This window comes from Peromyscus californicus, unplaced genomic scaffold, assembly GCF_007827085.1.
Source record: "Peromyscus californicus insignis strain IS unplaced genomic scaffold, ASM782708v3 Scaffold_8__1_contigs__length_139910024, whole genome shotgun sequence".
In the NCBI taxonomy this organism is placed as follows: domain Eukaryota; kingdom Metazoa; phylum Chordata; class Mammalia; order Rodentia; family Cricetidae; genus Peromyscus; species Peromyscus californicus.
Window position 1 is genome coordinate 63,708,910 of NW_026294606.1, and position 24,517 is coordinate 63,733,426.

The following is a 24,517-nucleotide window of genomic DNA, read 5'->3' on the forward strand; positions in this document are numbered from 1 at the left end:
CCGTGTGGCAGAATGATCTCCACATGTGCACCATGGCATGTGACCCCATGCCCACCCCCGCCCTGCTAAACAAACAAATAAATAAATAAATAAATGTAAAATACATATCTTTTTTTTTTCAAGCTCATCCCATTAAGAACACAGGACCAAAGTTGCGAGCTTCCTGTCTGGAGTTTCCATTTATAAGACTGGGCTCTTTCTGAGCCCGGTCCAGCTGGTTGGCACGTCCCAAGTGAGGCATAACTCACAGAGCAGAACAGGGTCAGAGGTTTCCACTGCCCTGCTGGCAGGGGCTGCCCACATCCCTCCCCTCCTGTTTTTCCTCTTAGAATGTTTTTACTGTTGTTATCTCCAGGAGCAGAAGGGATGGAGCCAACTGAAGGTAGGCTGACCTAGGTGGAATGTGGTAATCATACATGGGGCTGTTTTCTCCACCTAAATTCAGCCTCACAGCACCCGTCAAAAGGCAGGGGCCGGGTGAGGCAGCATGGAAAGAGAATTACTCCACAGTGGGAACATGAGGTACTGGGAAGCTGAGGGTGTGGATCAGAGGTCTGGTGGAGTTCATGGTATGAGTCACAGTGGAGACAGGAGCTGAGCTCACATCCAGGAAGACCAAGATGAAGCTGTACCCCCAGGCCAAAATGACACCCTGTTCTTTGACAGAGAAGGAAGGGATGGGAGAATCAAGTCCTGAATCTAGAAGAGGGAATAAACAAAGTGATTTGCAACTGTTCTCCATGGCAGCCCAGCAAGGCCCATGCATGCCAACCACATCCTTGTCCCAGACATCCATCACTTAAGGTCCAAGAAGAACACTCTGTTGCCTGCTGCTGAAATGGTAGGGCTATTCTTAGGGAGTGAGATCTGATTTCTACCCAGCATGTGCCCCATTCAATACATCGGTATCAAGGTGACTGGGTGAATACAGCTCCATCCTGTCCTCTCCTTGTGGATAAGGAAGCCTCTTGGAGGGGTGGAAGAGGAGGATGGCATAGCAGAGTAGAAAAGGTCCACCAGTGGACAAATAAAGAAAACGTGGTCTGTATATTCCGTGATTAGTCAGCCTTACAAAAGGAAATCTTGTCACCTGTAATACACAGGTGGATCTTGCAGACACAGATGCTAAGTGATGTAAGTCAATGCCAAAAGACAACGACTGGGCCGGGCGGTGGTGGCGCACGCCTTTAATCCCAGCACTCGGGAGGCAGAGGCAGGCGGATCTCTGTGAGTTCAAGGCCAGCCTGGTCTACAGAGCAAGAACCAGGACAGGCACCAAAACTACACAGAGAAACCCTGTCTCGAAAAACCAAAGCCAAAACAAAAAGACAAAGACTGGGTTGGTGAGCTGTGAGCTGGCTTGGTGGGAAAGGGCGCTTGCTGCCAAGACTAACGACCTGAGTTTGGTCCCTAAAATTCACACACCATCTCATGAAGTCACAACCTCTTAGAAACAGTGTTACTTCCTTGCATGTCCTAAAACAAATGAGTCTGAGGTGCCTGAGAAGGAGGAATCTCCAGAAGTCAGAAACCTGGCAAGGCCAAGTACATCAGTTAACACACTGAGGATAAGCTGGGGGGGAGGGGGGGTGGTACCAAAATGTGTCACTGTCAACTTAAGGAATGAAAACAAAGCAACTTCTTCTTGGATTAGTTTGAACAAAAGCAAAGACAGATTTAAATTCTCCATTTCTCTCCCTGTGCCTTCTGCCTACCTTTAGGTTGTGGTTACTGGCCTGTCTATATCCTCTGTTTCTAATCTGCCTGTCCCTGATGCCTGTGTCTTGTGCCTGATGCCTGGTGTGTGTGTGTGTGTGTGTGTATGTGTGATGCCTGTATCTAACAAAGGGCTTTGCTCAGTATTTTTTAAATAATACAGAACATGGGATTGAAAAGAAATAAGGATTCTTAGAAGTCTTTAGCAGAGTTTTATGAGGGAAGACATTACTTTGCTGACTTGGAAAGCAAACAAAACCACAATCAGATGCTATTATCCTGTGTCCACACGTTGCATCCACCACATATGGGACCGTTACTGTATAAGGTGTCTTTTAACCTGTTGACCGTTTCAGCAAATACAACACACATATACACACATGCATTGTTCTGCCAAGGGCATGGAAGAGTACATAATTTAAGATGGAAGCTATGCATTTAGCTTAAGGTGCAAAAGCAGACAGAACACATGGGAAATCCACGGCATAGTACGGTTCGTTACACTGTTCTCTTAAAAGCAGGCTGGACTTAAACATGAGAAGTTCACCGTCTTAAGTGATCTCCAGGCATGTTACTAACTTAGTTGCAAAGTCTGAGGAAAGTTTAGTCTCTTTAGAGTCAAGAGATATTTTCAGGAAACGATCACCACAGCCAAGACCTCTTTGTGGGCTCTTTTCCCATTGCTCTGCGTGTGTGTGTGTGTGTGTGTGTGTGTGTGTGTGTGTGTGCATGCTGGGGGTGAAGGTCAGTTCCTCTCCTAAGTTTGCATTAGGGTTGTGAGTTTAGATTAAAAACACTCATCCTTTCTTCCCGAGGCCCCTGATCCAATAGCAAGCTAGGGCCACTCCCTCTAACAAACATTCTCCCAACAGGGTCTTCTCAACTTCTTTCCATCTCAGAGGACATAAGGAAGGCGCCCTTACCATGCACCACACCTCACCCCTCACCCTTCCCAAAAGTACACCTCAGGCCTACACATTATTCTCCCATGAAAACGAGCCCAAGGCTTGCCCCACGTTTGCCCCAAGCCCAAGCTCTAAATGGACAGAACATTCAAGAGTTCTGTTCAGCCCTACCTCTACCTGCCAAGCATTAATTTAGCCTCATGAGTTTCAGAAGTCCTCTAAGAAAGGGGATTTTCAAAAACAGAAACCAATCCACCCCTGCTGATTTTCCAGCTAGAGGAGGGACAGAAGAATCAACATGGAGCCAATCCTTCTATGGTCTCAGAACTTGCAAGCTCCCCTTCCCACAGATGGGCAAGCTTGCACAAGCGACCCTCAATAGTCTAGTGTCCAGCAGCCAGGAATCAAGTGAACGAGTCCTGCTAACAGTTTCTCTTATCTGGGAAACCCTTCCCACACATTAGCATGGAAGCGTGCCAAAGAAGCATATACGGTATGCAATTAACTAGTAATTTTGACAGAAAGGGCTCAATGCATGTGACTTTTACCACACTTCAGTCATGTTAGAAAGAATGAGCTAACTCACTCCCAATTTGTAGGTGTAAGATCTAGTTTCAGTGAGTTGGAACTAACGAGGCTAGGAATCAGGTCACGGCTCAGGCAACCAAGGTATCCCCTCTCAGTCCATCACACTGTCTTCAGGACAGGAGTGGCCAATCCCAGCAGTTACATTTTTGTATTTGGCCTCTAACTTCTGTGACTCCTTGGATCAGAATCATATGCTTGGGCAATGTCAGTTTGTCCTGTTCATGGCTGGAGCTCGGCCCAGCAGCCTAGGTATGGCAGGAAGCAACCTCTGCATCTTGGGGCATCTGGCTTCTGGAGCATTTGCCCTGGAGTAGGTGGGTAGGGAGTGGGCAGGGGCAGCAGCAGACACAGGGAAGGTCAGCCTTGGACAGATAATCCTAAGAACAGCAAGAACGAACCAAAGCAGATTTTCAGGAGCTAGGCGGGAATGGAGTATTCACTCATTCACAGAGCATTTACTAAGGACTTATTATGTGCACATCTCATTGGAAAACAAGTATGAAAAAGAGAGGTTATTTTCTTTCAAAGGGCACAGCAGTCAGGCCTGGCAAGATGACTCTGCAGGTAAAAGAACTTGCTGCCAAGCCCAATGACCTGAGTTTGATCCAGAACCCACTGGTGGAAGGAGAGAACTGAGTCCCACAAGTTGTGGTAATATCCGAGTATGCATGCGCACACTCTCACACACAAAGTAAATGTAGTAAAGTCTTTACAAGGAGCACTGGAGTCATGGAGGAGAGCGTGGGCTGGCAAAGGAAGGGGCTGGTATGCGGAATGGGATGGTCCAGAGTTCTAAGGCACAGAATTCAATTGCAGGAGATTTATCAAAGCAAAAAATCCAGTCACCAGGGACATCATCTGGTAGAGTGTGTTCTCTACATCTGGTCCCTGGGTTTGCTTTCCTGCGTAGATCTACAACACAAATAGACAAAAACAGACACACAGGCCTGTGCAGAGTCCTGTCTCATAGGCAAAATAATTCAATCCTTGCTGACAACAAGACTAGAAAATTAATCGGTGGGACAAAGAGATGCTTAGGGCAGAGGGACTGTTCTGAACGACACAGTAATTGTAGATGCTGTACTGATACAAGCCATTCTGTGCTTGGCCCACACAAAACAGCACCAAACATGGGCCCTAATGTAAGGTATGGATAATAATAACCATTATCGCCTGAGTGATAACGGTATGTGTGAGTGTAGACTAACAGATCCTAAACCAATGTCTCTCCCTGGTGGGGATGTTGGCAGTCAGGGAGGCCGGCCATATGTAAAGACAGGAGGCATGTGGGAGTTGCCTGCATCTCTATTCCATTTCACCATGCTATCATAAGCAAAATCTATTTTTTAGTGTGGTGTATGTGTGTGTGCAGATGTGCTTGCAAGTGTGTGCAGGTGCCGGTGGAGGGTAGAGGTCAATGTCTGATGTTTTCTTTAATTGCTCTTCAGTTTTGTTTTGTTAGAGGGATGGATACACACACACACACACACACACACACACACACACACACACACACACACACATACACACACTCCCCTCCTACCCCCGAGCCTGAAACTCATTGGTTTGGCTAAACTGGTGAGTTTCAGGGATCCTCTCATCTCCACCTGCTTAGCTGTGGGATTATAAGAGCACACCACCACATCTGGCTTTTTACATGGTTCATAGGGTCCTTCTCAGGTTCTGAAGGGAATAAGCAGAAGCGCCTTGGCCAGAGTACTGCCATTTTGACTTCAGACTCCATTTACCTGCAGGGTGAAATAAAGTTCAGGTTCCCAAGCTCTGGAGGAGCTGAGAACTTTCCAATGGCTGATGAATCTCCTCCCTTAAGCCATAGAAATAGTTGTTATAACATCTTAAGTTCTCTGGAAACGTTATGGCTGTTCCTAACAGCAGAAGGAACGAATGGACCTGATTGGCTGGACTGAAAGGCTTGCATTGTATGTTGGTTGATAATGATCGAACACACAAGGAAAGTCCCTAATCTTTGATTCCTTATTGGTGAAAATTATAACTGTAACTTGGCAACAAATATTGTGATTTTTATGCTTACAACCCCCACTTCTGCCCCTGCTTGGGGCTGTCAGGAGAAACAAGGCTCCCAAGTCTTGTTCTGCAGCCCTGATTGATCAGTGACCTGCTTATGTGGTGACTGGTTAAAATCTTTGGAACCCATAAGTGTTGTCTCTCTCCTTCCTCGTGGTGCACAGCAGCTAGTTTAACAGTTCCGTGGTCAGCACATCACTAAGCCCTTGGCTGAGCCATCTCCCCAGCTCCAAATCTAATCCCCCTCCCTTTTATGAGACAATGTCTCATGTAGCCCAGGCTGGCCTCAGATTGCTATGTAGCCAAGAATGACCTTGAACTTCTGGACCTCTCAAGTGCTAGTCCTGTAGCTCCATCATCAGTTTATGCAGCTCTGGGGATCAGACTCAGAGCCTTGATCATGCTAGGCAAGCACTGGACCTGATGCATCCTCAACCCCCAAATCTATCGTTTACAAAACCACCGATACCACTCAACCACAGAATGAGTAAGAGGTGTGGGCTCTGAGTCAGCCACTCACCCCACACTCTCCCTGCACCAAAGCGTCTCTACAGCAGCAATCATCCCCGTGCTCTGACCTGGACAAAGACAGTCTCACACCAACCCAGGTCACTGCACAGCATGACAGATTTTTGAGTCCCCATGCCTACCACCGTCTGGGTCCATACTTTGAAGAGGCATCCACTTAGAAGTTCAAATTCTGCCCTCAGCAAGCTCTACCCCATTCTGCAATGGTAGGTAAGGCCATAAGGCAGGCCATTTGGTACTCACCAAACCCAAGAGCCCTTTTACTCCTGTGGGCAACTTCCTCTTCTGTGTGTCAATGTCTAGGTAAAGGTCTGTATGGAAATCTCACTTAGGTCTCAAAACTCATTGCTGTAGCCGATAGCTAAAGTTAAGGCTCAGCGAAGCTGAAGGACATGAGCACATTTGCAGAGTTCATAACAAATGCAGGTAAGAGGCCACCCCCAGTCTGTCCCAGTCTAATACTTGAGATGTCATCCACCTTGAGAGAATAAGGAGCTGTCACTTCTGAATGTTTCCTTGGTGTCCCTGATGCTCACTGACACTGGTATAATAAAAATCTCTTTATTGTTTATATTGTGTGTGTGTGTGTGTGTGTGTGTGTGTGTGTGTGTGTGTGTGTGTGTGTGTGTGTGTGTGTGTATGTACATGCATTGCATGTGTGGGAGTACACACATGCCACAGCATGCATGTGAAGGTCAGATGATAACTTGTCAGAATCCGTTCTCTCATTCCACCATGGGAATCCAACTCCGGTCATCAGGCTGTCTTGCCAGCCAGCCATACAGATCTTAAAGGAAGAGCACAGACCACCACCACTGCTAGACCTAGACACTGACTGTAACACTGGCAACCAGGCCATCGAAAGCCACTTTCGTCAGCAAGTCCCTCCAGGAAGTGCTAGGCCCCGGGGCAAGAGAGAAATCCATTTGTAACATAGATCGTCTAGAGGCTCAAGAAGTGACCTCCACAGGAGGCTTCAATTAATTAGCGTTTCTTATGACATAAACTCCAGCTCCCCTAGGGGCTCGCCAGTAAGAAGACTTCACAAGCAGTTTTTAAACACTGGACAGAGTATTGCTGTGTTAACACCAGCAGTGTTAATATTTCATCAGAAACAGATGCACATCAAGTGCCTATTGTTCCTCAACAGAATTGGATGGACAAAGATAAAAGTCTTGTTCATTAGTCACTTCAGATAAATACTCATTGGAGACATTCCTGAAATAAATATGGGTTTAGTCTTCTTCTGAAGCCACAGTGCAGATGAACCAGTTAGGACCTAGGATTCTGCATAGTGGGGTCTGGATGGTGTCAAGTGTATGGTTTAAGGAACCCAATACATCATCCGGACAAAAGCCATCCCCAGCTTCTTGCCTAAAATGTACATCCCACTCTCAACTCAAGATGAAAGGTTCAAGATTTTAAAATTATGTTCAAGGAAGTAATGGATTTTTTCACTAATTCCCTCTAACACATACCTTGAATGATTCTATACAAGCAGCTGTGTGGCCGAGCCTCGGGTAATGCGGCAGTGAGGATGAGGCAGTAAAGGGACAGAAAGAAACCGTAAGGTCTGGCCAGGGTGGAGTGTGTGTGTGTCTTAGTCAGTGTTCTACTGCTGTGAAGAGACACCATGACCACAGCCACTCTTACAAAGGAAAGCATTCAACTGGGGCTGGCTTACAGTTTCAGAGGCTGAGTCCATTGTCATCATGGCGGGAAGCACGGCAGCATGCAGGCAGACATGGTATGTGAAAAGTAGCTTGAGAGTCCTACACCCAGATCCACAGGCAGTAGGCAGAAAGAAACACTGGGCCTGGCTTGAGCATTTGAAAACCCCAAAACCCACCCCCAGTGACAGGCTACTCCAACAAGGCCATACCTCCTAATCCCTGTCAAGTAGCTCCACTCCCTAATGGCCAAGCATTCATGTCTATGAGCCTGTGTGGACCACTCTTATTCAAACCACCACAGGGGAGCAACATTGGGGAGCAGAAGATACTAGAGAGAAGAGGGAGAAAGCCAGTCCACAGAAAGGGAGGAATCTGAGAGCTGGGGCAAGCAACCTGGGGTCTGAGGGAGGGCAAGAATGAATGGAGGGAGGGATGGAGGGAAAGAATGGAGGGAGGGAGGGATGAAGGGAGGGATGGAGGGAAGATGGAAGGGAGAGAGAGAGAGAGAGAATCAAGAAGTCACATGGTACTTGATCTCTGGGCCTACTACAGCCATTTCCCTGAAAACTAGAAACCCATGCTTCTCTCCCACTCTCTCTCCAGCCCGAGGGCCAGGGCAGGGAAGGGAGGCCTTTCCCAGAGCAGCCAGAAACGACTCGGAGCACAGAGACAGTCCCCATCTCATCTTGCACCATATTTAAGGTGTATTTCGGTTCATTGCCGTTTGTTTCATTTCTCTTTGTTACCTGTATATAGACATGTACGTATGTGTGCTTGTTCATGTATGGGGGGCGGGGTAAAGGGGCATGCAGGCTCCTCACTCAGGTGCCATACCCTTTGTGGGGGTTTTTTTGTTTATTTGTTTGTTTTGAGAGAAGGTCTCTCACTGACCTGGGACTCACAAAATAGGCTGGGCTAGCTGGCCATTGGGCCCCAGGCATCCACCAGTCTCTGCCTCCTCAGCACTTGGCTTACAAGTATGTATCACCCACAACTGGCCTGCTCTGAGGTGGCTCCTGGAGTTCAAACTCTGGTCATCTGGGTTGTGGGGTAACCACTTTGTCTACTGAGCCATTTCCCAGGTGACTTTCAACATGACTGTTTTGCTTGATTGCAAAGCCATGTCAAAAACACAAACAAACAACAACAAAACCTTTTACACTTTTGAAACCCCATGGCAGTCTCTGTGGATACTGCTTACAGTCAACACAGCTAGGCCACGTGCTAACGTGCTAACGGTGTAGCTGCAGAGTGAGTCGTTATCTTGGGTCCTACTTTCCTGTCTTCCCTGACCTTCCTTCTCTTTGTCTCCTCACAGAATCCTTTTGTGATGTTATATGATGGAGTTGGGACAGACAGCTGTCTGTCCCTGGCAGTCTTCATGCCACATCTGTGCAAAATTAACAGACTGGCCTCAAGAGTTCCAGGTCATTGCTGGGGCTCTGAGGCCCTGGAACATGCCTGCCAACAGCATCTAGGCTTTGTTTAGCACCCCCCCCCCAGGGGGGATGCATGGCTTTGCTGGGTGTCACAGCTGATTTAACTAAAAGCAAGATGAGACACAGCCAGGGGATCTGAAGCCTGGCAGCATCCCAGAGAGTCTGGCCAGCCAGAGCCAAGACTGCCTGGGGGGACAGAAGGAGATCTCCCTGAGCACCAGGTTCACAGACAGCATTTGTAACCACTGTCATCCAGCTACCTCAGAAATGTCCCTGCAGACCTATGATAAAAGCAATGTATGCCAGGAAAGCAGAATGCCCTGGGTAAAATGGTGTCAGCTCAAAAAGCCTCCAAGGAGGAAGGGACCTGGAAGAAAGATAAAATCATGACCTTGAGCCAGAAAGGTGGCTCAGTGGGTTAAACACACTCACCACCCAGCAATGGAAGCCTGAAACCCATAAAGTAGCAGGAGAGCAGTGATGCCACAGAGTTGTCCTCTGACCTCCACTTACACAATAGTAATAATTGCTTTTAAAGCTTTAAAGAAGGTCCTTGGGGCTGGAGGGATGACTCAGTTTATAGTCAAGAGTGTGTACCACTACTCTTCCAGAGGACCAGAGTGGGGCTCCCAGCACCCACAAAGTAGCCTTGGCTCAAGCTAGGGCCTGGAACTCCAGCTCCAAACACTGTGTGACACCTTCTTCTGGCCACATTGGATACCTGCGCTCATGTGCACACACACACACACAGAAACATGTGTGTTTTGTGTGTGTGTGCGCACACACACGTGTTGGGTTTTGTCAACCTGACACAAACATAGACATATCTTGGAAGAGGGAATCCTAATTGCCTCCATCAGATTGGCCTGCAGGCAAGTCCATGGGGCATTTTCTTGATTGATGACTGATGAGGGCCCTGCTCACTGTAGGTGATGCCACCCTTGGGCAGGTGATCCTGTATCGAAGAAGAAAACAGGCTGGACAAGTCATGGAGAGCAATCCAGTAGGCAGCATTCCTCATGGTCCCCACTTCCATTCCTGCCTCCAGGTTTCCACCTTGACTACAAACCCTTGCCTCCCCATGTTGCTTCTGGTCACGATGTTTTATCATAGCAACAGAAAGCAAACTAAGACAGCATATTAAAAATAAAATAATAAACAAACAAATACAAGTCCTTGTCCCTGTCCCCAGAGAAACTAGCTAAGCCAAGACATCTCCAGGAGGGCTCTGATTTTGACCTATTTTCTGCTCCCCAAACAGAGCACAGATCAAGGATTATTTCTTATTTAAAAACAGAGCTGAGTTATCGTCTGAGACTTGCATTCTCCCTGTACAGCCCCAGAGAAGATAATCGACACATCCAGCACCTGTGTCCCTGCGGGAATGATGAACACTAAGAGAGAGCTGGAGTCAGATACTGAGGAAGGAGACTTTGGAAAGACAGACGGAACTTCTATTCCAAGCCTACAAGACTCCGGGACCGTTCCTGTCAACCCACCTTTGCTTCTATGGCCTTAGCACATTTCCACAGGAGTGATTTCAGAGTGTGGTGCTTAGGGCAGGAGTACACGGGACCCCGGCTTGAGGAGTACCTGTCCGAAGGAAAGTCCTCCATGGAGGACTATACTTCTGATTCCCTCCCCTTTCATCCAAGTATGTCATGCACAGACGTACTCAGAAAGCCTTGGGGGACTGAAGAGTCAACTTCATCATTCAACAATAGAAAGAAAACCGAAGGAAGAAATGGGGCCACTTGGGGGTATCTCTTCAGCCACCCAGGGTGGGAGCATCTCCTGGGACTCCTTAGTATGCATACCATCTGTCAGAACTGAGGGCATCTCTAGGCAGAACTAGGACTAGATGACTTTTTTTTAAAAATAAATCTCATTTTCCCCAAGTTAATGACCTACTATTAACTATTTTGCTGATGGAGAAACTGAGTCAGGCAAGAATGCCAAATGACACATAGATACACATAAGTAAACATTTTAAACAAATCTTGCTAGGTGGGGTGGCATATGCCTTAAATCCCAGCAATCAGGAGACTGAGGTAGGCAGAGTTCTGAGTTTGAGACCGGCCTCGTCTACATAGTGAGCTCCAGACCAACCAAAGCTACATAGTGAAATAATAGTAAGTAATTAATAATAATTAGCCATAATAATTATTTAAAAAACTAACTGTTCATAGCAGCTGCAATCCTAATAGCTGAAGCTAGCTTTTGCACAATTGTCCTTTAGTTCACAGGTTAAACAAAAGTGACACATCCATACCTTGGGATGCCACTTAGCAATGAAGAAACCAACTAACAACTTGGACAAATCTCTAGGTTAGTGAAAGGCTGAGTAAACAGATATGATGCCTCCAAGTGTGTACTCCCCGCACCATCTGAAATAAACCTATAGGCATGAGGGGTGGGTTAGGTGGCTTGGTAGGTCGGAGAGCTTGTTCTGCATGTGTGAGGACCTGAGTTCAAATCCCCAGAACCCATGTCAAAATCCAGGGATGGTGCTGGGTAGCATGAAGAAGTGTGTAGAATTAGATATTTCCACACTTTGATTGTGATGGTGATGCAGTGGGAGCTACACGTGTGACAAAATTAAGCACACATGCACACACCTGTATAACTAGGAACAGGTGAATAAGCTCTGTGGATGTGACCAATGTCATTACTAGGTTTGAAATCGTATTACCACGACACATGACACTAACAGCAATGGAACATGTGTGAGGGGTACCCAGAACCTGTCTTTGCAACTGCCTCTGAATCTATACTTACTTTAAAAAATTGTTTTGAAGTAATTAGCAAAAGCATTAGTCAGTACTTAGAAGTCATAGCTGTATTTCAATAAACCACTGAAGGTGAAGGAAAAGGGGAGGGTGGGGGGTGGAGGTACAGTGGGCTACGGATGGGACTCCAGTGGTAGAGCACTTCCCTAATGTATGTGAGGCCCTGGATTCCATCACCAGCACCACAGGGGAAAAAGAAAAAGGAGGGAAGAGGGAGGAGAGCCTACTCAATGCAGCGACTTGCCCTCACCTCTGCATGCCGGAGGCCACGCCCCTTTTAGTGTAAACTGGCTCTCCTTCCATGCAGGCCCACTCACCTGGATTACACTCCCCACCCAGCATGCAGCTCTCCCATCCCCCCATGTGCACTGGGGCTCTCTGCCTGCATTCAGGCTCCTCTCTGTCCTAATTCTTCACCAACGCCTTCCCATCTCACAAGGCTCTGCAAGACTCGCCCTCTGTCCATATGGAACTCTGTCCATACGGAAAGCTTGTACCTACTCGAATTCAGAGACCAGACTCTAACTCCTCTACTGAATTTTCTAAATACCTGACACCGTGGCTAACACCATAGGGAAGTACTCAAAATTCCTCGTGGGTAGACTGAAGGCCTGGCTGCCCCGAAGTGTATCGTTAATATCCATAAATGATCCTATCAGAACCATGACCTACTGTTTCACACATAAGCAGTACAGATAGCCCTCAATGACAGCTCAATTTATTTATTTTTTTTTATTTTTAAAATTCTTTTTATTTTATAATTAATTTAATTTTACATATCAGCCACAGATTCCCCTGTCCTTCCTCCTCCCATCCCCCAGCCTTCCCCCCCAATCTGCCCCCATTCCCACCTCCTCCAAGGCAAGGTCTCCCCTGGGGAGTCAGCCCAGCCTGGTAGATTCAGTTGAGGTAGGTCCAGTCCCCTCCTCCCTACACCAAGGCTGTGCAAAGTATCTCAGCATAGGCCCCAGGTTCCAAAAAGCCAGCTCATGCACCAAGGACAGGTCCTGGTCCCACTGTTTGGGGGCTTCCTAAACAGTTCAAGCTAATCAACTGTCTCACTTATTCAGAGGGCCTGGTCCAGTTCCATGGGGGCTCCTCAGCTATTTTTTTTTTTCAATGCCGAATGCCATTTATTGAAGGAGGGAGGAGGTCTTGAATACAGGCTTACAGCACAATGGGAGAACCCTAGAGGGCAGAAGTTCGCTACAGATGTTTTACAATCTTGCATCTAAACTGTTAATGCCCATTGTGCAGGATACTTCCCTTAAGCATTCAGGAGGGTGAACCCAGGAGGGAATTAGCTTAGGGAGGATATCAAGGTCAAGGTCAGCAAGCAAGGCAACAGTTATCCAAAACGGGGGCCAGGGCCCTACAGGTCCCCCTTTTACTAATAAATGGACAGCTCAATTTATGACTTGACTTTATGGTGGCACATAGGTGATATGAAACCACACTTTGGTTCTTGTTTTTGTTTTTTGTTTTTCTATTCCCATGCTAGTACCACACTGTCTGATAATCTCTTCTTACACTATCAGCCACAGCTGGCAGCCAGCTGCAGCTCCCAGCCAGTCACATGATCACAAGGTGAACAGCCTGTACTCCACAGCATACTAAGCTATGCTGTTGGGCTGGTGTGCTCGCTAGTTTTTATGTCAACTTGACATAAGCTAGGGTCTTTGAGGAAAAAGGAATCTTAATTGAGAAAGTACCTCCACAGAATTGGCCTGTAGACAAGTCTATGGGCATTTTCTCAATTGTTGATTAATGTGGGAGGGCATAGCTCACTATGGGTGGTACCATCCCTGGGCAGATGATCCTGGATGATATAAGAAAGCAGGCTGAGCAAGTCATGAGGAGCAACCCAGTAAGCAGCATTCATCTACTGCTTCTGCTTCAGGTCCTGCCTCTAGGTTCCTGCCCTGACTTCCTTCAATGACGGACTGTCATATGAAACTGTAAGCATGAAATACACCCTTTCTACCCCAAACTGATTTTGGTCATAGTGATTTATCACAACAATATAAACCCTAACTAAGACTGCTGATTAGATATTTTTCAAGATTTATTGAAATACTGGTGCCCACGGAAGTCAGGGATATCCAATTCCCTGCGAACTGGAGGTACAGACAGTTGTGCATCACCAGTGTGGGTGGCCAGGAACTAGAACCCAGTCCTCTGCAAGGGCAGCATCCATACTTAACTACTGAGCCATCTTTCCAGCCCCTAAATGCATTATGATTTAAGATAGTTTAAACTTGATGGATTCATTGTAATGTAACCACATCATAAACTGAGAAACATTTGATCTCAAACATTTTAATTTGTTACCTTATATTAGATCCATTTTATAGTCTAAAAACTGAGTCCAGGGGGATCAAGTAATATCTCAAATACAAAGTTAGTGAAAAGTCAAAATTAGAAGCCATAACTGTGGTGGTATTGTGTTCCCCAAATATTGTGTACCCTAATAAAATTATCTGGGGCCAGAGTACAGAACAGCCACTAGATATAGAGGCCAGAAAATGGTGGCACACACGCCTTTAATCCTATCACTTGGGAGGCAGAGATCCACCCGGATCTCTGTGAGTTTAAAGCCACACTGGAAACAGCCAGGCATGGTGACTCATGCCTTTAATCCCAAGAAGTGAGCCTTTAATCCCAGGAAGTGAGGGCAGAAAGCAGAAAGGTATATAAGGTGTGAAAACCAGGAACTAGGACTGGTTAAGCTTTTAGGCTTCTAGCAGCAGTTCAGCTGAGATTCATTCTGGAAAAGGATTCAGAGGCTTCCAGTCTGAGGAAACAGGATCAGCTAAGGAATTGGCAAGGTGAGGTGGCTGTGGCTTGTTCTGCTTCTCTGATCTTCCAGCGTTTACCCCAATACCTGGCTTCAGGTTTGTTTTTATTAATAAGAACTTTTAAGATACGTGCTACACATAACTCTACTGCAAAGCCTAATCTGGATACAAATTGCTACCCTGAAAACTTTTTTGTCAACAAAGCAAATTATTAAGATCATACCCACTAAAAGTGTAACATTTTGTAACACAAAATGTGGCGTTGGCCAGTACCCTAAGGGTACCTGAGGCCCTACAGGAATATCTGAATATCTCATAAAGTGGGAGCAAAGACTGGAGGAGGGTGAAAGGTAACTCAGGAGAGCAATGGAATGAATGGCTAGAGAAATGTCTTTGGTAGTCAAGAGCACTCCATGCTATAGATGAAGAAGATCACTGGAGCCATGTCCTTAGGGGCTGTGTCTTGTCCCAGGCCTCTGTCTCTCTGCTTCCTGTCCTCCATGAAATGAGCTGCTTTGTCCCACCCATGCCCCTGCCATGGTGACTCAGCATCATGGAGCTGAGTGATCACTGACGGACGCCTCTGGGACCAGGGGCCCCCAGAAATCATTCCTCCTTCAAATTCTTCCTCTCGGATGTTTGTCATGGTGATGGAAAAACTCACAGCACCAAGCTGTTTTTATTCCGGCAACAGTTACCATGGTCTTTTCTTCTGAGTTTCTTTTCTGCCTAATTTTTGTATGACTGGCCATGAGTCACTCAGATTTCAATTTTATATTTAAAAAAAAAACATGTATCTGTGTGGGGGCGGATAGGCACACCCCACAGCCTGTGTGGAGGTCAGAAGACAACTTGTAGGAGTTTGATTTTTTCCTACCATGTGGGTTCCAGGAATCAAGGCTTGACAGTTAGCACCTTTACTTGCTGTCAGCACTCAGGAGGCTGAGGCAGGAGGATGGATACAAGTGTGAGGCCACCCTGGGCTACATAGTGAGTTCCCAGCCACCCTGGGTTACAGAGTTAGACTCTGACTCAAAATGACAAAAATCATGTGTCAGGTGAAAAACAAAAATAAAGGAAATAAAAACATCCTAAGCACAAGATAAGCAAGTAGATTTCCACATAGAACTAGTAAGAGTTTGTTGAAAGGATCTCAGATTTCACAATGAACAGAACTTTGTATTTTAGAAAGAAAAATATATTTTCTAAATAATACCAACGCATCATTTGCCTTTTTCACTGTGTTGGCTTTTTAGGGAATGAGAGAGAGAGAGAGAGAGAGAGAGAGAGAGAGAGAGAGAGAGAGAGAGAGAGAGAGAGAGAGAGAATATGTGTGTGTATGAATGTGTGTCATTGTGTATGTGTCTGTGTGCCACATATACAAGTACAGATACCCAAGGACCCCAGAAGAGGGCATCATGTCCTCTGCAGCTGGAGCTACAAGGGACTGTGACCAGACATGGGTGCTGGGAACTAAACTTTGATCCCCAATAACCACAGCACTCTTAACCACTGAGCCACGCCTCCAGCCCCTACAAACCGACTTCTGAGCACTGGTACCACAGCATGGGTGAGTCAAACTCTTTCCCACTTAGTCCAAATCAAGGAAGTCACACCAAGCTCTACTAATGATCTTTGTATTCTCCACCATACTGGGATAGCAGGAAAGTGAGCCAATTTTACTTCCAGTCCTTGATGAAAGAGTAAAAACTGCTAATTTTTCTAAAGACCTGACTACACTTTTTTAGTATTCTGTGTGAAGAAGTAGAATTTACACACAGCCCCTCTGCGGCTTCTCAGTACAGTGTTGTCTCAAGATGAAGGGCTCCCATGATGAAGTTTTGAGTCAAGGCAGAGACTTTGTTTCATAAAACACTCTTTTCACTTGAAAGAGTGAGTGACAAACTATATTTGCTCCACTGAAAGACATTTCCTTAAAGAATGAATGGAGTAAGCCTGCCCCTGGAAAGAAAACAATGACTGTATTTTTGCCGCCAGTAATAACATCTGAGCTGTCCACCAAAACCCAGAATTTTAAGAACACTGCCACTGTAAGCTTGAGGGCTTCCCAACACTTAGGACTTGCCAGATGAAACTGGCAATGGTAATTAACAAATAGTTTCTTAAATAGTGTGATCAAGTATCTGTGAATCTATACAGCTCTGACCTAATACTTTCTGCATGTCATGTTACAAATTCATATATAGTTCGTTTTAAAAAAAAATTCTAGGAGCCGGGCGGTGGTGGCGCACGCCTTTAATCCCAGCACTCGGGAGGCAGAGCCAGGCGGATCTCTGTGAGTTCGAGGCCAGCCTGGGCTACCAAGTGAGTCCCAGGAAAGGCGCAAAGCTGCACAGAGAAACCCTGTCTCGAAAAACCAAAAAAAAAAAAAAAAAAAAAAAAAAATTCTAGGGCTGGAGAGATGGCTCACTGAGTCCGAGCATTTGATATACAAGCAAGAGGACCTGAGTTCGAATCCTTAGCACTCACATAAAAATCTGGGTGTGGCCACACATGCGTCTAACTCTACCATTGAGATCGCTGGGGCCTGCTGGCTGCCACTTGGTTCCAGAGTCAGTGAGAGACCTTGTCATGAGGGAATAAGGTATCAAGTGACAGAACAAGACACTTAGTATCCTCCTCTGGCCTCCAAGTGCTCTAAAGGACACACACACACAGGACACAAGAGAAAGAGAGCAAGGAGGGGTGGAGAGAAAGAAAGAGAAGAAAAGTATCTCCAACACAAGATAAACTGATGGATTTTCATACAAGAGTAGTAAAAGTTCATTAAAAATACCTCAGACTTTCTAGGAAGTTTGCTGGGAGACTGTCTCCTAGCAATGTCAGAAGCTATACCCATAAAGTCTCACCAACCTGACTGCCTAAACATGAGCTGAACAAGGACAACAGACACACCAAAGTGATGGGGAAAGCCTAGGAGGTCTCCACTCAATACAGAGAACTACAGGTCACTTAGGAACGCTGAGAACGGGAGAAATAGTCTGCCCCAGGGAAGAGCACACCAACTGGTTAGCCAATACCAAATGGTCAGTCCTGAAAGCATGCATACAAGTAACTTTATATGGACTCAACAAGTCATATTTAGGAATACATATGCATATACACATATGCATGCAATAACAATTAATTAACAAAGAGGCCATGAATTAGAAAGAGAAGAAGGAGGGACAATTTGGAGGAAAGAAAAGGAAGGGGGATATGATATATTATTGTATTATAATCTCAAATTTTATTAAATGTAATATATATGAAATATATATTAAATAAATTTACATTTACATAATATATTAAGTGTATATATTAAATATATATAAAATATATATGAAATATATTTACATTTAATAAAATTTGAGATTATAAAACATCATGAGAAAGAACAAGAAAACATCTCAGATTTCAGTCACCAGCGAACCTTCCCCATTCTCTTGGTTCATCAGGCAGAAACCTCCTACCAGCCACAGGCCATACTGGCCAGAAAACCAGATTAGCCGCCCACATGGAGACCTCCTCCACTCTCTCAGTGGTTCCCCCTCCAACACTATCCCCAATCCTCCTCCCCTCACCCTCTGCCAAATCCCAGCCCCCAACTCAGGCAGAGACTCCCTGCTGAACCAGAGGCCACACTGGCCACCAGAACTCCTGGTAGGCTGCCTGCCCATAGACCTCCTCCACTCCCTCCGTGCCCCCCCTCCTCCCCTCTGTCTCCAACACTATCCCCAATCCCACCTCCCATCCTCATTGCAGCGTACCAGCCTCTGCTGGATCACAGGTCAGGCAGGCTGCCAGAACTCTAGGTAGGCTGCCCCCACATACACTCTCGGTGGCCCCCACATACACTCGCGGTGGCCCCCACACATTATCCCTAATACTCCCTCCCCTCTTCTTTGCCATTTCCCAACCCCCTACTCAGGCGGAGACCCCCTGATTGACAAGAGAACACACTGGCTTCCAGAAGTCTGGCCCCCAACTCAGATGGAGACTCTTGCTGAACCACAGGTCCGACAGGCCAGAAGACCAGAGGGGAAACAAGCCAAGGAACGAAACACTCATACAACAAAGACAAACCCAGAAATTGGCACCGAGACCTATAATCACCCCAAACCCAGATGCCTAGATGCCAGTGTAAGAACACAATCGACAACAGCCAGGGCAGTATGTCACCACAGAGCCCAGCCATCCTACTACAGCAGGCCCTGAATATTCCCACACAGCTGAAGCACAAGAAAAAGGCCTTAAAACCAACTTTAGGAAGATGATAGAGGTCCTTAAAAAAGTAGTGAATAAATCCCTTAAAGAAATCGAGGAAAAGACAAAAAAAATTAGAGGAAATTGATAAATCTCTTTAAGAAAGCCAGGAAAAAACAGACAGTTGAAGGAGGCCATAAAATTCTTTAAGACCAGAAAATGGAAGTTAAAGAAATAAAGAAAATACTAACTGGGGGAATTCTGGAAATGCAAAGTCTAGGTAAGTGAACAGGAACTACAGAGGCAAGCATCATCAACAGAATATAAGAGATGGAAGAGATGGAAGAGAGAATCTCAGCTGTTGAAGACACAAAAGAAGAAACAGATATATTGGTCAAAGAAAATATTAGACCCAAAAATTTCCTGACACAAAACATCCATGAAATATGGGACAGTATGAAAAGACCAACCCTAAGAATAATAGGAATAGAAGGAGGAGAAGAATCCCAGCTCAAAGACCCAGAAAATATTTTCAACAAAATCATAGAAGAAAATTTCCCTAACCTAAGGAAGGATATACCTATAAAGGTACAAGGTACACAGAGAACACCAAATAGATTGGACTATAAAATAAAGTCCCCTTGTCACATAATAATCAAAACACTAAACATACAGAACAAAGAAAGAAACAAATAAAATAATGAAAAGCTGCAAGGAAAAAAAAACAAGTAACATATAAAGGTAGACCTATTAAAATTACACCTGACTTCTCAATAGCTACTCTAAAAGCCAGAAGGGCCTAGACAGATATCCTGCAGACTCTAAAAGACTACAAGTGTCAGCCCAGATTATTATAGCCAGCAAAACTTTCAATCACCATAGATGGAGAAGACAAGATATTCCACAATAAAGTCAAATTCAAACAGTATCTATCTACAAATCTAACCGTACAGAAGATACTAGAAAGAAAACACCAACCCAAGGAGGTTAACTATGCCTGAAAACACAGAAAATAATTAATTTCACAACAAAAAAACCAAAAGAATGGAAACATATGTGCGTGCGCGCGCACACACACACCATCATTAACAACAACAAAATAATAGGAATTAACAATCATTGGTCACTGATATCTCTCAAAGTCGATAGACTCAATTCCTCAGTAAAAAGACACAGATTAACAGAATGGTTCCAAAAACAGGATTCATTTTTCTGCAGCATACAAGAAACATCAAAGATAGACATTACCTCAAAGTAAAAGGTTAGAAAAAGGTTTTCCAAGCAAATGGAAAGAAGCAAACTGGTGTAGCCATTCTAGTGTCTTACAAAATAGACCTCAAACCAAAATTAATAAAAAAAAAAGGGGGGGGGAGAAGGACACTCCATACTCAAAGGAAAAATCCACCAAGCTTACGTTAAAATTCTTAATATCTATACCCTGAACACAAGGGCACCCACATTTGTAAAAGAAATATTATGAAAGCTTAAATCACACATCAACCCTCACACATTGGTAGTGGGAGACTTCCATACCCAACTCTCACCACTGGATAGATCATCCAGACAAAAACCAAACAGAGAAATACTGGAGCTAACAGATGTTATAAACCAAATGGGCCTAACATATATCAACAGAACATTTCACCCAAACACAAAAGAATACCTTCTCAGTATTTCATAGAACTTTCTCTAAAATTGACCACACATTTGGTCACAAAGCAAGTCTCAACAGATACAAGAAAATTGGAATACCCCCCTGAATCCCATCAAACCACCACGGATTAAAGCTGGATATCAATAACAACAGAAACAACAGAAAGCCTACAAACTCATGGAAATTGAACAACTCTCTACTGAATGAAAACTGGATCAAGACAGAAATAAAGAAATTCAAGACTTCCTAGAGTTCAGTGAAAATGAATGCACAGCACACCCAAACTTATGGACACAGTGAAAGTGGGGCTAAGAGAAAAGGTCAGAGCACTGAATGCCTAAAGAAACTGGAGAGACCTCAAGCCAGCAACTTAACAGCACACCTGAAAGCTCTAGAACAAAAAGGAGCAAGCACACCCAAGAGGAGCAGACGGCAGGAAATGAACGGAGGGCTGGAATCAATGAAACAGAGACAAAGAGAACAAAGCAAGGAACCAATGAAACAAGAGTTGGTTCTTTGAGAAAAATCAACAAGATAGACAAACCCTTACCTAACCTAAGTAAAAGGCAGAGCATATTCAAATTAACAAAACCAAAAATGAAAAGGGGGACATGACAACAGACACTGAGGACATCCAAAGAATCTTTATGTTGTATTTATAAACCTGTACTGTGCCAAATTGGGAAATATAAAAGAAATGGAAATTTTTCTTGATATATACCACTTAAAAGTTAAATTAAGATCAGATAAACAACTTAGGATTGCTAACCTCTAGAATGTGAAAAACAAATTTCTCTTATTTAAACCACCTAGACACCAGTACTTTGCTACAGCAAAACAGATGTGATAGTTTAAAAGAAAATGGCCCCCATAGGGAGTGTCACTATCAGGAGGTGTGGTCTTGTTGGAGTAGGTGGGGCCTTGTTGAAAGAAGCATGTCACTAGAGGTAGGCTTTGAGTTCTCATATATGCTCAAGCTATACCCAGTACACAGATTCCTTCTGCTGCCTGCTGATCAAGATGTAGAACTCACAGCTCCTTCTCCAGCACCATGTCTACCTACATACCACCATGTCCTACCATGACGATAATGGACTAAGCTTGTGAAACTGTAAGCCACCAATTAAAGGTTTTCCTTTATAAGAGTTGCCGTGGTCATAGTGTCTCTTCACAGCAATAAAAACCCTAACTAAGAAAGCAGATAAATGCATATGCTTCTAATGAGGAGTAAATTTCCAATTCTACCCAATCTCACCCAGAAAATCAAAGAGGAAGAAATACTTTCTGACCATTTTGTGAGGCAATGCTACTCTGATATTCTTTCTTAATTATAAGGAAATAAATCTATGGACCAGATTCCTTAGATAAATAGCAGTAAAAAATAAGTGGGTGGATACAGCTCAGTGATAGTAAGCAAGCTTGAGGTCCTTGACTCTATCCTCAGCTTGTTCACACGCACATGCACACATGCACACATGCACACACACATACACACACACACACACACACACACACACACACACACACACACACACACACACACAGAGTCCCCAACAGAATGTTAGTGAACTAAATCAAGCAATATATAAAAACCATGCCTTATTCTGCAAGTGTGTGCGTTAGCATTTACTTTATGAACAAGCTAAAGGGAATGAATCTCATAACCCGTAAGTAGATGCTGAGAGGACATCTGACAAATTCAACACATTGTTACAACTCTCACCAACTATATATACCTCATGGAATTCCCTTAGCCATAACGAAGAATAAAATTATGTTATTTGCAGGAAAATGAGTGCAACTAGAGATTATGCTGTTAAGTGAATTAAGCCAGTCTCAGGAAGACAAATACGTTTTCTCTAATTTGTGGTTCCCAGATTTTTATAGAGATGTATACAATTGTGTATGTATGTGTGTATGTATGACAAGAAAGTAGAAATGAAACTGTCTAGGGGAAGGGGGAGACAAATGGAAGAGGAAAGTGTGGAGAGATGGGAGGCAGACAACAGATGGGTACAAATGTGCTCAACAATGTGCTTATGAGTGTCCTTATATAACCCAGTTCCATGCACAGTGCATATATGCACAGTGAATATATTTCTAAGGATATTTTCAAAACTGTCCACAAACTAATAAAAGCTAACTTCTCTAATCTGATCAAGGGAATCTACAAAAATGCAGCTAACATATTTAAAATATACTATCCATTCTCATCATTCCCATGCATGCTTATACTGGAGGTCTTAGTTGGTACAGTAAGACAATAAAAAAAAGTAAAAGGCATATAGTTTGACAGGAGAATTAAAACTGTACTCCATTGACAACATGATAATACTTTAAAAAGGCATGGAATCTACAAAATCTTTTAGAACTAGGTGTATTCAATGCGTTTTCAGTTATAAGATTAATATATAAAACTCAGTTGTCTTCCTATAGATTATCAATAAAAGTTTAAAATGGTGCCTGTCTTAGTTAGGGTTTCTATTGCTATAAGGAGACACCATGACCATGACAACTCTTATCAATGAAAACATTTAATTGTGGTGGCTTGCTCACAGTTTCAGAGGTTCAGTCCATTGTCATCATGACAGAGAGTATGATGGTGCAGACAGACATGGTGTTGAAGAAGTAGCAGAGAGTCCTATAGCTTGTAGGTGACAGGAAGTCAACAGACAGTCACATTGAGGGAAGATTGAGCAACAAGACCTCAAAGCCCACCCCCACAGTGATACACTTCCTCCAACAAAGCCACACCTCCTAATGGTGCCATTCCCTATGAGATTATGAGGGCAATTACATTCAAACTACCACAGCACCTCTTGGGCTGATCAGATGGCTCAGTGGATAAGGCACATGCATACATGCCTGAGGACCTGAATTGTAATCCTCAGAACCAAGATCAAGCCAAATGGTACTGTATACTTGTGATCTCTGTGCTCCTACAGTGAGAAAGGCAGAAACAGAAGAATCAATAGGAACTCATGAGCCAGCCTGGTATGCATGGTGGTAAACAAAAGAGACCCTGTCTCCGACAAGATGGACTGTGAGGACTGACACTCAAGGTTGTCCACATGTGTGCCATACACATGATCATGTGCACATGTGTATGTGCACTGTGCACACAATCATGTATATATATGCATATGTGCACATGGTTGTGCATGTGTTAGTGCACACACACACACACACACACACACACACACACACACACACGATTTTTAAAAGTACCTGTTCTTGCTGTGGTGATGCACACCTGTAACCCCAGTACATGGGAGGAAAAAGCAGAAGGACTGTGGTTTTGAGGCCAGCCTGGACTACACAGAAAAACTGTCTGAAAACAAAGCAAAAATGGTCCATATTATGGTTTGTATGTGAAATGTGATTGAACATTTGTTGCCCAGATCAGGAGGGGTGGGTTGTAGGAGATTGTAAAACCTATTTGTTTATCTCCCATTACCCTTTCCTTCAAAGGGTCAAAGGCTATTGGACAAAGTCTGGATCCTCCTAGGGTCTAACAAGTCCGGCATGGTCCAGCTCCTGCCAGAACTCAGGTCTCACCCTCCTCACCCACATCCTTCACTGCTCCACAAGGCTCTTCTTCACCTGTATGTCCTGCTGCCACAGGGCTGTTGCACAGCTTCTATCTCTGAACTGCTGGCACCCACTTTAACTTGAATGCCTCTTTAAACACTAGACCTTATCTCAGTATCAGTTCATTTGAGAAGGGTTTATTCCCTTTCAAGTCTGGGTAAGGACTGTTAGTTGCTTAATTTCTTAAGTTGAAACAATTATTTCCATTTTAAATCATGCAATGATCTTTTGATTGTGACATTTTGATCATTGTGGTCTTTTGATTGCCTCCATTGCCGATTAAGGCTTTATGACAATCAGGGCCTTTGGAGTTTGCTAAACATTGAAAGCATCTCACACAGTAGCTAGGTACCCAAATATTTGCTAAAGATTAGACACAGTAATGAGTTATGTAACTTATATATATATATATATATATATATATATATATATGCCCATGAAGGCTAGAAGAAGGCACTGAATCCCCTGGAGCTGGAGGTATAGGTGGTTGTGAGCCACCTGACATGGATGCTGGGAAGTGAGCTCTGGCCCCCTGAAAAAGAAGTATGTGCTTTTAACCACTGAGCCATCTCCCCAGCCCCAGA

General features: G+C 44.5%; 1 protein-coding gene across 1 annotated transcript in view; it reads right to left on the bottom strand.

Moving 5' to 3' along the window:
• The window catches only part of Ccdc3 (coiled-coil domain containing 3), a 93,523-nt gene that overhangs the window by 55,983 nt on the left and 13,023 nt on the right, over nt 1-24,517 (bottom strand). The window lies entirely within an intron of this gene.